The 15,111-nt window shown below is 27.9% G+C and overlaps 1 long non-coding RNA gene across 2 annotated transcripts; it reads right to left on the reverse strand.

Annotated features, from left to right (window-relative positions):
- Positions 1-1,568: 1,568 nt before the first annotated feature.
- Positions 1,569-5,154, reverse strand: LOC149032836 (uncharacterized). 2 transcript variants are annotated; one of them, XR_016176197.1, is made up of 5 exons: positions 5,075-5,154; positions 4,765-4,925; positions 4,539-4,626; positions 3,799-4,386; positions 1,569-3,702 (listed from the first exon to the last, which is right to left on the reverse strand). It is a non-coding gene; the product is annotated as an uncharacterized LOC149032836 (long non-coding RNA). The 2 variants fall into 2 exon arrangements; XR_016176196.1 differs by having other exon boundaries at positions 1,569-4,386.
- Between the last annotated feature and the right edge of the window lie 9,957 nt (positions 5,155-15,111).

Consider the following 15,111-nt stretch of genomic DNA (forward strand, 5'->3'; position numbering starts at 1 on the left):
TCCAATTACAACTAGAAATTAATGACGAGCAAAAAAGTAAAACAATAAAATATAAAATATGACTAGAGAGCCATTCTCTAAAGGTTCGAACTTGCTGTTGAACCTTTGAAAATAACTCAATAGCCTGTAGTTGCCCTCTTGAGCCACAATTAAGTGGGGGCCTCTTCGGCATTAAGCCTCTTCTTTCTTCATTCCATGAAAACTGCATTTGGACATTTCCTACGTGCGAGCAAGATAAGATCTTTCATACTATTTTTGCAAATAAACTTTTATTTTGTTATGATTCTAATTCTCAATTATATTAAGAAATTAATTTACATTTCGCGTACACTTTTCTAGCTCGTGGACCATCAATGAACTTGAAGTTCATTGACCATACACGAGAACATTTAATCGAATGTCCAAGCAGATAATAATTTCCCTCGATGACCTAATAACACTTCGCACTTTTAACATAGAGTAATAAGATCGAATTGAAATAGAAAATGCAATAAATGTAATGCATTATCTTGCAATACTTTGTTATATTTAATTATATCAAATAATTATAGCTGTAAGACGAAATCGCGATAGTGCGTAGTGCTAATCCTGAAATACTTAAAACTAAGTATCAAATGCATCAAAGAATTTGCGAATTTGATTCGACTCTATTTCGTTCGAAATAAAATCGAAGTAGAAATAAATTTTTCAAATGGTTGCAAATACCTTTGAATCATGATACATAATAAAGATCACAGAATAGTTACAAAATAAATTAACAAATCAAACATAATATAGAATGAGATGATCAAATTTTGTAACAATTCTGTATAAACCAGGAGGCGGAATTTCCACTCCGGAGTGGAAGCAAGAAGTCTAATGCCTTTCCTGGATCCTACCTACTTAAAATTAAAGTTTTCACATTCATTCAAAGAAGTATGCTACCTGCCTGCCTATTACCCATATTTTTACCCATTTTAAGAAAAACCATACATACCCACCCACTCACTCCACGGTTCTCACACATACCACCAGGGTGCAAAAGCCTAAACTAGAGAGCATGCCCCGGGGCACCTCCGACACCCTAGTTCAACCACGTTTTCTAAACTTATATGCTAATGGGTATACGTACGTATTTTGCTGTAATCGACTGCCAAGGCTAATGATTATTGCATAAAAAACTAAAGCAAAAATACAAGTATACACTAGTATATATGTATGCATACTAGTAATATACAAGTATATCAAAGTTTCCACAAATAAATGCAGTAACTCTACTATGCAAACGAGATTATCAAACAAATTAGAAATATTTAATATAAATATAAGAATACACAAAAACGTGATATGAGGAAGTAGTGCTTTGAGTATTTAATAATGTATTAAATGAATAAAAAATATCGCGAAACGATGTACAATACACACTACCTAATACGCACACACAGGTGTAAAGTACATCGTGCAATCACTAGCACAATAACAGCCGCCAATAGGGGAAAAACTAAAACTAAACCCACGCTAACTGTTTCTCACCCATACGTGTAACACCTGGGCACACACATAGATGAGAACGCAGAAAGTATGGGGGGAGAAACGGGAGATTAGTATATTAGAAGCTGAAAATCCTGATCTAAAAAATATGATTAAGACATAAACACATAAATACATTTGTATAAAAATTCATCTAAGCGACTAAGGACTCTACAAGTCATTTGGTGAATAATGACTTAAACAAGCGAATGAAAAAAAAAAGTTACCCCATATGAAACAATTATAGCTTCGAGGTAAGGTTGTATTAAAAGACTCTACAATAATGATGGATATTTTTTGCAAACCTCGGACGACTCCTTTCATTAAGTTGGCTGTTCTAATGAAAGAACTGGGCTTTGAGCCACCACTTAACTGCCAAAGTCTATCCGTCGCGAATAAGTTTGTCTTCTTGCTCACTTATTTAAAATATCAAAGTATTGATATATCAAAATTAATTTCGATTAGATAAACTATGTACGAAGCAATGCATGTAAGACATTTATTACATGCTTTTATAAACGTTATAAAAAAGAGAGTGCATTTATTAATTGCATTATGAATTAAATGAATTTAACCGATGAGACAAGAAAACCTATCCTGAACTAATAATAAAACATACAATAAAATATACAATTTTCATGAGTAACTCCTAAAAAGGAATTACTCATGTGCTCGTCAATAATTTATTTAAATAATTACAACCAGTAACTCGTGCCGATTTGGACCTTTCATCCTCGGCATGATTGAGCACTGGAGGGACTTTAAATAAAAACTCACGGTTTAAGAAGTTCTGCGATGGCTCCAAAACACTCCTACTTCGCAGCAAGTATTGTAGTCTGACCATGGAAGACGATATTCGATTTGCCATTGAAGAAGATCCATCGAAGATCCATCAAAGAATTCATCCAACATCTTTCAAAGGAAGAGAATCCATGGTTATATCTGTAAAATAAAATAAAACAATACGATAAGTTATCTAGAATATTATCCAAAATCATATAAAATAAAATAGAATAAAATGTAAATAAAAATGAATACTTACAATGCATTCCAAGGAGATGCAGCTCTATTGCACCATGGTGATGCACCTCGCGTGAATCTAAAAACGCGGTATGAACGAAAATAAGAAACTATAGATGAGTTTCTTATCGCGAAACCGAAATTTTATTACACGACGAACAACACTGACTCTAATTCGCGTTTGATTTTAATTTATTACTCGCCCGATCACTGATTCTAAACTGCACTAATTCAAAGACTGCATTGCACGCAGTTTGATAATACCACCATAAACACTGCACATATTGCTTCGCGCACTATTGCAATCTGAAACTGAAATAAAAAACAATACTATTAATATCATTACTATTACAGATAATCATTAAAATTTTTAAGGAATTATTTAATACAAAAATATACTCACTTTAAATCTTTATTGATGAATGCACAATGGGTCTCCTATCCTTAGGATAATGATGACAATGCACAAATAATGACTATAAAACATATATAATAATAAATGCAATTAATTCAATTAACACTAGATTTATAGACTGAACAAATTTGATTCATTTCAAACTTTTTTGTTACATATATATAAAATAGAAATATTTTAAATTAATTGTAATTTGAGAAAATTTAAATTTATTTAACTTTACAGTAGAATATTTTTTTAAATTTTATGGTAATTTTAATTGCTGTAATGAAATATACATAAATATTAATTCCTCTTCTCTACCCACTTTTTCATTTAAACAATGTTTGTAAATTTTTAAAAAAATAATGAACAAAACAATAGTGAACAAATCTAGTGTTAAACGAATTTCTAAATGAATTTAATTAATAAAATGTGAATACCATTCCAACGATGATCTGAAACACAAATAAAAACAAAATAATATAAATCGTTGTTATATAAAAATTATTATAATTATTGAGAAAATGTTTAATATAAAAATTGACTTACGTTTTTTCTTCATTGATGAATGCACGATGGGTCTCCTACCCTTTGGATGACGATGAACACACGTTTAAACTTAATAAAAGAAACTTGCGAGTTTCTTAACCGAGCAAACGAAACTTTAACATGCGACGATCAACACTGAATCTACTTGTCGACTTTTTTATATTTTATTTTAACACGATGCAACACACGAGAACCTCATTGCCTACGCGCTCGATTGCAATGATTTTCTGAAACATAACAAGAAAAAGAACAATTAATATCATTGTTGTAATAAAAATCAATTGAAATTATCATAGAAATGTTTGATAGTAAAATATACTTACTTTTAGTCTTCGTTGATGACTGCAGGATGGGTATCCTACCCTTAGGATGACGATGTATAAAATAAAATTAAATAAAAAGTCTGAAAAGCTGAAACATACTAAAGACTATATTACAATATTTCCTGTAAATCATTTCTGAAGGCAGGGCACACATTAAAACCATTGAATATTTTTGATTAAATATTCTATGGTAAATACAAAGTATAAAAATTTTGTATCAAAGTATACCAAAAATGTAATGTTAGTATAAATATTAATTAAAAATCTTTAAAGTTGTCTAAATAAAACAGTAATTGTATCAGCAAACTCAATAAAGAGTAACCTAAAAAATAAACCAGTTTTAATACCATTCTATGCAATGAAAAACTTTTTAAACTATTAAAATCAAAATGATAACGTTAGAAATAAAATTATTAAATAATTTAATACGTCTCTTTTTCGTTTATGTTGTCTCGTCGAAGGATAGAAGACGAATACGAGATACGTTGCTACGTAACCTTGGTAGAGGAGATCTTCGGAATGTCGAACTCTCGGCTATTACACCTATGTTTTCGGCTGTTTACGTTTTGTCGTCGACTCGAGAAATATCTACAAAAATAAATACACATTTATATAATAGCTTATATGTCGAGTGTATTGTTTTCTTATTCTTCCTCTCTCTCACACACTCCTTCTCTCTCACTCTTTCTGTAGTATTTCTATATGCTTCTATGCTTATACTTAAAAAAAATAATGCTCACCTCGCCGTATATGGAGTAGATAAAAAAAGTTGCCACAAGATTGAAAGGTTAGTGAATTCGTGTTGCAACTCTCCCCATGCTCAGAAAGCTAAAAAAAAAGTAAAATATGAAAAAACTCACGTATAAAAATTATGCATGTAATATGCATTTGATATATAACATTCGTTATATATCATTTAATATATAACAGGAAGGTGTACATTAAAATATTAATTGAAACAATTACCTGAAATTAACGGGATAACCAAATCCGCTGCAACAAGTATACAGATCGCAGGTTAAAAAATTCGAAAGATTCGCCATATTGCAGTGCATAAAGCAGGCGCGTAAGACTGGCGCGAAAATACTGCATGCGCGAAAATGATGCGCAGTATGTCTTCCTTCCACCTATATTAAAGAAAAATTTTGAATGATTAATAATACGATATAGAAGCATAAAAATTGTCAAAATATACTCAAAAAATCAAAATTGATCCTTACATCCTTTATATATTATAATAGGAAGATGTAAACTTTACAAAATATCTTTTAATTACCTGATCTTAACGGGACGATGACACTCCGATGTGTTCTCCACGAAAGACGCCATGAAACTGAAGAATTCGGACGAAAGCTTGGCTGTGATTGGCTAATTCATTTTTTTGAACAAGAAAAGGGTCATCACGGCTTCTTACACGGACAGAATCTGACCTTCCTCATGACCACGCTGGTCAAACTACATATGATAATTTATTTATTAAATAAATTAAAAATCATTTTTATTTTTCTAATAAATGTACACAATACTTATAAATATTCTAAAAATAATGAATAGAATAAAGACAATGTAGACATTAAGAGATCTTTGTCGTTTTGCATAAAAGAATACAATCGTATAGAAGAGAATTGTCGATAGAAAAATGTCTAATATGAAATGCAGCATATGAAAGAATAAATTCCCAAAATCTGTAACGATAAAGAATCCTCACAATTGAAATACTTTCACAGATGCATAATTGTTTTAAAAATATTTACAATAACGTCTATACACGATTCACACACGAAGATTATTCGACATGATTTTCTATGCTATAAGATACTACATTCTCTTTATTCTATTCATTATTTTTAGAATAATTATAAATAACGTGTACATTTTATTTGTAATCGAAAAAAGAAACACAAATTTATAACATATCAAAATTGTTTTCTATTTAATGTATGTTAAAACATATGAAATGTTTAAACCAATGTATATGCATAGAAACAATCTGAAATGCAATTAGAGAATATTAGAATAATAAAATAATTGTTAAATAATTAATATAAGTGCATTTTGTTATCTAATAACTTATTACATATGATCTATGTACCTTTCTCCTCCAGATTCACCTTTTTACTGAGACATTATCCTCTATAAAAATACTTTTATTTTAATGTTGTTTAGGTTATTTTCCAAATTTGTCCATGTATGCAACGCAAATAACATTCGAAATAAACAGAATTTCAGATTTTAATTCTCTTATTTTTACACTCTTTTCACTCTTCACAATACTTTACACACTGTAATTGTAAACATTACAAAAATAATGAATAGAATAATAAGAATGCAGAATAAAAACATTATCTTACGGTAGTCGAGAAAATAATCATGAAGAAAAGAAACCTTGTCAAAGAAATTTGTAAAACAATTGACAATCTATCGCTTGCCACACGTATAAAATTAAATCTTTATCATAAAGGCGAGTTTTTACGTTGAAGAAACAAATTATAGGGACTTTTCTATTGTTGGCAAGCGATAGATTGTCAATTGTTTTGCAAATTTCTTTGACAAAGTTTCTTTTATACATGATTTTTTTCTCGTGAGCAATGAGATAATGTTTATAGTATGCATTCTTTTTATTGTATTCATTATTTTTATAATGATTACAAGTTACATGTGTATTTAATAAAAATAGTAATAACATGAAGAGAGTTATAATGTTAATCTCTGTTTAATTGGAATGTTTTATTTTGTTACATACATGGGCAACATTTGGAAAACAACATAACCAACATTGAATAAAAGCATTTTTATAGAGGATAATGTCTCAGTTAAAAGGTGAATCTTGAAGGGAAAGGTACATAGATCATATGTAATAAGTTATTAGATAACAATATGCACTTATATTAATTATTTAACAATTATTTTATCATTCTAATGAACGGCTCAGTCTATAAATAAATTTCGAAGAGGAAGGAACTCCGAAAATATATTTCACACTTTTAAACAATTATTAATACTTCTATCGATTAATTAACAATTATTTTAATATTCTAATACACTCTACTTATATTACAAATAATTTAACACTCGAAGTCATCACTGCTCATGAACAATAAAATAATTACATTAGAATGAATAAAATAATAAAATTTGAACGTTATAATATTAAATTTTCATTATAAGAATTATTATTATCGTTACAGAAATAATCCACATAAGAAAAATCATAAACAACTTTCTAATCAATGTTTTGTTTTAGAGAACAACAGCTCAGTCTATTAGTGCATTTCGAAGAGGAAGGTACTCCAATAATTTATCTCGTACTGTTAAACAATAATCGACACTTCTATCGATTAATTAACAATTATTTTCATACTCTAATACACTGTACTTATATTACAGGACAATTAAACACTCGAAGTCATCACTGCGCAGGAACAATAAAATAATTACGTAAGAATAGATAAAATAATAAAATCTGTACGTTATAATATTAAATTTTTATTATTAGAATTATTATTATCGTTACAGAAATAATCCACATAAGAAAAATCATAAACAACTTTCTAATTAATGTTTTGTTTTAGAGAACAATGGGTCAGTCTGCAAGTGAATTTCGAAGAGGAAGGTACTCCAATAATATATCTCGTACTTTTAAACAATAATTAATACTTCTATCGATTAATTAATAATTAATATAATATTCTTATACACTGTACTTATATTACAGGACAATTAAACACTCGAAGTCATCACTGTGCAGGAACAATAAAATAATTACGTAAGAATAGATAAAATAATAAAATCTGTACGTAATAATATTAAATTTTTATTATTAGAATTATTATTATCGTTACAGAAATAATCCACATAAGAAAAATCATAAACAACTTTCTAATCAATGTTTTGTTTTAGAGAACAACAGCTCAGTCTATTAGTGCATTTCGAAGAGGAAGGTACTCCGAAAATATATTCCGTACTTTTAAATAATAATCGATACTTCTATCGATTTTTTAACAATTATATTAATACTCTAATACACTCTACTTATATTACAGCATAATTAAACACTCGAAGTCATCACTGCGCAGGAACAATAAAATAATTACGTTAGAATAGATAAAATAATAAAATCTGTACGTTATAATATTGAATTTTCTTTATTAGAATTTTAATTACCGTTGCACACATGATCAACATATATGAAGTCATATAAACAACTTTCTAATCAATGTTTTGTTTTAGAGAACAACAGCTCAGTCTATTAGTGCATTTCGAAGAGGAAGGTACTCCGAAAATATATTCCGTACTTTTAAATAATAATCGATACTTCTATCGATTGTTTAACAATTATATTAATACTCTAATACACTCTACTTATATTACAGCATAATTAAACACTCGAAGTCATCACTGCGCATGAACAATAGATTAATCACATTAGAATAAAAATAATGTTTAAATCCGAACGTTTTAATCTTGAATTTTCATTATTAGAATAATTATTACCGTTGCAGAAATAATCAACATAAGAAAAATCATAAACAACTTTCTAATTAATGTTTTGTTTTAGAGAACAATGGGTCAGTCTGCAAGTGAATTTCGAAGAGGAAGGTACTCCAATAATATATCTCGTACTTTTAAACAATAATTAATACTTCTATCGATTAATTAACAATTAATATAATATTCTTATACACTGTACTTATATTACAGGACAATTAAACACTCGAAGTCATCACTGCGCAGGAACAATAAAATAATTACGTTAGAATAGATAAAATAATAAAATCTGTACGTTATAATATTGAATTTTCTTTATTAGAATTTTAATTACCGTTGCACACATGATCAACATATATGAAGTCATATAAACAACTTTCTAATCAATGTTTTGTTTTAGAGAACAACAGCTCAGTCTATTAGTGCATTTCGAAGAGGAAGGTACTCCAATAATATATCTCGTACTTTTAAACAATAATCGATACTTCTATCGATTGTTTAACAATTATATTAATACTCTAATACACTCTACTTATATTACAGCATAATTAAACACTCGAAGTCATCACTGCGCATGAACAATAAATTAATTACGTTAGAATGAATAAAATAATAAAATTTGAACGTTATAATATTGAATTTTCTTTATTAGAATTTTAATTACCGTTGCACACATGATCAACATATATGAAGTCATATAAACAACTTTCTAATCAATGTTTTGTTTTAGAGAACAACAGCTCAGTCTATTAGTGCATTTCGAAGAGGAAGGTACTCCAATAATTTATCTCGTACTGTTAAACAATAATCGACACTTCTATCGATTAATTAACAATTATTTTCATACTCTAATACACTGTACTTATATTACAGGACAATTAAACACTCGAAGTCATCACTGCGCAGGAACAATAAAATAATTACGTAAGAATAGATAAAATAATAAAATCTGTACGTTATAATATTAAATTTTTATTATTAGAATTATTATTATCGTTACAGAAATAATCCACATAAGAAAAATCATAAACAACTTTCTAATTAATGTTTTGTTTTAGAGAACAATGGGTCAGTCTGCAAGTGAATTTCGAAGAGGAAGGTACTCCAATAATATATCTCGTACTTTTAAACAATAATTAATACTTCTATCGATTAATTAATAATTAATATAATATTCTTATACACTGTACTTATATTACAGGACAATTAAACACTCGAAGTCATCACTGTGCAGGAACAATAAAATAATTACGTAAGAATAGATAAAATAATAAAATCTGTACGTAATAATATTAAATTTTTATTATTAGAATTATTATTATCGTTACAGAAATAATCCACATAAGAAAAATCATAAACAACTTTCTAATCAATGTTTTGTTTTAGAGAACAACAGCTCAGTCTATTAGTGCATTTCGAAGAGGAAGGTACTCCGAAAATATATTCCGTACTTTTAAATAATAATCGATACTTCTATCGATTTTTTAACAATTATATTAATACTCTAATACACTCTACTTATATTACAGCATAATTAAACACTCGAAGTCATCACTGCGCAGGAACAATAAAATAATTACGTTAGAATAGATAAAATAATAAAATCTGTACGTTATAATATTGAATTTTCTTTATTAGAATTTTAATTACCGTTGCACACATGATCAACATATATGAAGTCATATAAACAACTTTCTAATCAATGTTTTGTTTTAGAGAACAACAGCTCAGTCTATTAGTGCATTTCGAAGAGGAAGGTACTCCGAAAATATATTCCGTACTTTTAAATAATAATCGATACTTCTATCGATTGTTTAACAATTATATTAATACTCTAATACACTCTACTTATATTACAGCATAATTAAACACTCGAAGTCATCACTGCGCATGAACAATAGATTAATCACATTAGAATAAAAATAATGTTTAAATCCGAACGTTTTAATCTTGAATTTTCATTATTAGAATAATTATTACCGTTGCAGAAATAATCAACATAAGAAAAATCATAAACAACTTTCTAATTAATGTTTTGTTTTAGAGAACAATGGGTCAGTCTGCAAGTGAATTTCGAAGAGGAAGGTACTCCAATAATATATCTCGTACTTTTAAACAATAATTAATACTTCTATCGATTAATTAACAATTAATATAATATTCTTATACACTGTACTTATATTACAGGACAATTAAACACTCGAAGTCATCACTGCGCAGGAACAATAAAATAATTACGTTAGAATAGATAAAATAATAAAATCTGTACGTTATAATATTGAATTTTCTTTATTAGAATTTTAATTACCGTTGCACACATGATCAACATATATGAAGTCATATAAACAACTTTCTAATCAATGTTTTGTTTTAGAGAACAACAGCTCAGTCTATTAGTGCATTTCGAAGAGGAAGGTACTCCAATAATATATCTCGTACTTTTAAACAATAATCGATACTTCTATCGATTGTTTAACAATTATATTAATACTCTAATACACTCTACTTATATTACAGCATAATTAAACACTCGAAGTCATCACTGCGCATGAACAATAAATTAATTACGTTAGAATGAATAAAATAATAAAATTTGAACGTTATAATATTGAATTTTCTTTATTAGAATTTTAATTACCGTTGCACACATGATCAACATATATGAAGTCATATAAACAACTTTCTAATCAATGTTTTGTTTTAGAGAACAACAGCTCAGTCTATTAGTGCATTTCGAAGAGGAAGGTACTCCAATAATATATCTCGTACTTTTAAACAATAATCGACACTTCCATCGATTAATTAACAATTGTTTTAATACTCTAATACACTGTACTTATATTACAGGACAATTAAACACTCGAAGTCATCACTGCGCAGGAACAATAAAATAATTACGTAAGAATAGATAAAATAATAAAATCTGTACGTTATAATATTAAATTTTTATTATTAGAATTATTATTATCGTTACAGAAATAATCCACATAAGAAAAATCATAAACAACTTTCTAATTAATGTTTTGTTTTAGAGAACAATGGCTCAGTCTGCAAGTGAATTTCGAAGAGGAAGGTACTCCAATAATATATCTCGTACTTTTAAACAATAATTAATACTTCTATCGATTAATTAATAATTAATATAATATTCTTATACACTGTACTTATATTACAGGACAATTAAACACTCGAAGTTATCACTGCGCAGGAACAATAAAATAATTACGTTAGAATAGATAAAATAATAAAATCTGTACGTTATAATATTGAATTTTCTTTATTAGAATTTTAATTACCGTTGCAGAAATAATCAACATAAGAAAAATCATAAACAACTTTCTAATCAATGTTTTGTTTTAGAGAACAACAGCTCAGTCTATTAGTGCATTTCGAAGAAGAAGGTACTCCAATAATTTATCTCGTACTTTTAAACAATAATCGACACTTCTATCGATTAATTAACAATTAATATAATATTCTTATATATTGTAATTATATTACAGGACAATTAAACACTCGAAGTCATCACTGCGCATGAACAATAAATTAATCACATTAGAATAAAAATAATGTTTAAATCTGAACGTTATAATCTTGAATTGTCATTATTAGAATTATTATTACCGTTGCAGAAATAATCAACATAAGAAAAATCATAAACAACTTTCTAATTAATGTTTTGTTTTAGAGAACAATGGGTCAGTCTGCAAGTGAATTTCGAAGAGGAAGGTACTCCAATAATATATCTCGTACTTTTAAACAATAATTAATACTTCTATCGATTAATTAACAATTAATATAATATTCTTATACACTGTACTTATATTACAGGACAATTAAACACTGGAAGTCATCACTGCGCAGGAACAATAAAATAATTACGTTAGAATAGATAAAATAATAAAATCTGTACGTTATAATATTGAATTTTCTTTATTAGAATTTTAATTACCGTTGCAGAAATAATCAACATAAGAAAAATCATAAACAACTTTCTAATCAATGTTTTGTTTTAGAGAACAACAGCTCAGTCTATTAGTGCATTTCGAAGAAGAAGGTACTCCAATAATTTATCTCGTACTTTTAAACAATAATCGACACTTCTATCGATTAATTAACAATTAATATAATATTCTTATATATTGTAATTATATTACAGGACAATTAAACACTCGAAGTCATCACTGCGCATGAACAATAAATTAATCACATTAGAATAAAAATAATGTTTAAATCTGAACGTTATAATCTTGAATTGTCATTATTAGAATTATTATTACCGTTGCAGAAATAATCAACATAAGAAAAATCATAAACAACTTTCTAATCAATGTTTTGTTTTAGAGAACAACAGCTCAGTCTATTAGTGCATTTCGAAGAAGAAGGTACTCCAATAATTTATCTCGTACTTTTAAACAATAATCGACACTTCTATCGATTAATTAACAATTAATATAATATTCTTATATATTGTAATTATATTACAGGACAATTAAACACTCGAAGTCATCACTGCGCATGAACAATAAATTAATCACATTAGAATAAAAATAATGTTTAAATCTGAACGTTATAATCTTGAATTGTCATTATTAGAATTATTATTACCGTTGCAGAAATAATCAACATAAGAAAAATCATAAACAACTTTCTAATCAATGTTTTGTTTTAGAGAACAACAGCTCAGTCTATTAGTGCATTTCGAAGAGGAAGGTACTCCGAAAATATATTCCGTACTTTTAAATAATAATCGATACTTCTATCGATTGTTTAACAATTATTTCATTATTCTAATACACGCTAATTGTATTTCAGATTATTTCAACGCATATACATTGGTTTAAACGTTACATACACATTAACGTACTTTGAATAGAAAATCATTTTATTTTGAATTTATTTTTTCAGTTTATCAGATGGTTGTCTTCAACTTGATTGCGTTCCTGGACTGGAAGGTAATATAAAATACTCCAATTAATTACATTGCAAATAAAATTGTATTAATATTCATTAAAATTTCTGTTTCAGAAGCGGTTTAATGGGTAGCGGGTAAATTTTTTGTTCGTAAAGGGTGGTACCATTTACAATAAAGAATTTACTTCAGGGATGCGACCCTGCCCACGCGAGCCATGATTCTATCTTACTCCCAAGGATAGAATCATGTTCATTTAACTTTTAAACTGGAACTACCGTCCTTTTTTTTTCTTTTTTTCTTTTTTGGCTTTTTGATATGCATTGATAGATATGCATTTAGCATGGGAAACTGAAGCTTCATTGTAAGGGAAGGCATCTTCCGCTAATTGTTAGACGGACCCAAGGATTCATTTCTGTAAGTTCGCAATAGTATACGGTGTTGGACTGAACATTTAGTGTAGGTTTCTCCTAAATTTAGAGTCAGTGGACTAGTCCAATCGGGGGGAAACCACTTTAAAAAAAAATCGTGAAAAGTTCCGCTTTAAAAGTTATACCCATCCCCCCTGTTTTCCTATCCCTTTTATGTTTTAACTCTTTTTTATCCCTTTGTTTTCTGTTGCAGATTGGACTATGGTAAGGAAACGACCACAGGTGGACCAAAGGAGGACCAAAAAGGAACAAGAAGTGGACTTGGTAATGTAAGATAGTATAAAATAATTATTTGTATAAATAAAATGAAAATTCGTATCTTTATATAATTCTCTTTGTAGCATCGCACATGTACGAACATCATTATTTTTCATGTATTTTCTTTATTTATAGGTTCCATGGAACAACTCATAATTTGTATACTCTTTTTAATTATTATACTTTATTTTATGGAGATTGAAAATTATGTATATAAATGTATATAGATTGTATTTCTATAAGTTGAAGTTATTCTAGGGTGTGTTAGTTTTAAGTATCATCGATGATTTTATTGAATTTCTTTTCAACTTACTCTCCTTGTCTTTCATTTTGTATTTTTTAATATTGAAATTTTTCTCTGGTATTTTCGATAATAATTTTAACGGTTTTTTGAATGGTACTCTTATGGTGGGGCCTAAGAGTTAGATTCATTCCTTTGAATTATATTCGGATGTGAGCATCTTTAGGATGCACATCCCTCTTGGGTCTTCAGAAGCGGTTACCTCCTCGTGGTTAGACCTGGGCAATGGTATTTTACTTTCCATGTAATGTTTAACATATTTTGATATGTTTTACATTTCATTGCAAATAAAATCCAGCCAAAGACCGCTTACCATAAACATTATAATTGTAATTAGTTTCTGTAATTTTCCAATGAACATATTTTTATTCCTTTCCTTGGCTCCTTCTATCCATTTCATCTCCAGAAACTAATTACCTTATAATGTTTTTTAATAACTTTTATAATGTTACAGGCATTACACCGATAAAACAAGAAATCTTTTATTGTAATATTTATTTTATTTAATTTCAGGATAAAATTATTTTTGTTATAATGCATATTTTATTTTTTAAAGCAGGTTTCTACTATCTCACAATTTAACATATATTAAATAGAAAACAATTTTGATATGTTATAAATTTGTGTTTCTTTTTTCGATTACAAATAAAATGTACACATTATTCATAATTATTCTAAAAATAATGAATAAGATAAAGAGAATGTAGTATCTTATAGCATAGAAAAGCATGTGGAATAACCTTCGTGTGTGAATCGTGTATAAACGTTATTATGAATATTTTTAAAACAATTATGCATCTGTGAAAGTATTTCAATTGTGAGGATTCTTTATCGATACAGATTTTGCGAATTTATTCTTTCATATGCTACATTTCATATTAGACATTTTTCTATCGACAATTCTCTTCTATACGATTATGTTC

The sequence above is a fragment of the Polistes dominula genome, unplaced genomic scaffold (assembly GCF_049000335.1).
Source record: "Polistes dominula isolate Pdom_NZ unplaced genomic scaffold, Pdom_raw_medaka contig_26, whole genome shotgun sequence".
Taxonomy (NCBI): Eukaryota; Metazoa; Arthropoda; class Insecta; order Hymenoptera; family Vespidae; genus Polistes; species Polistes dominula.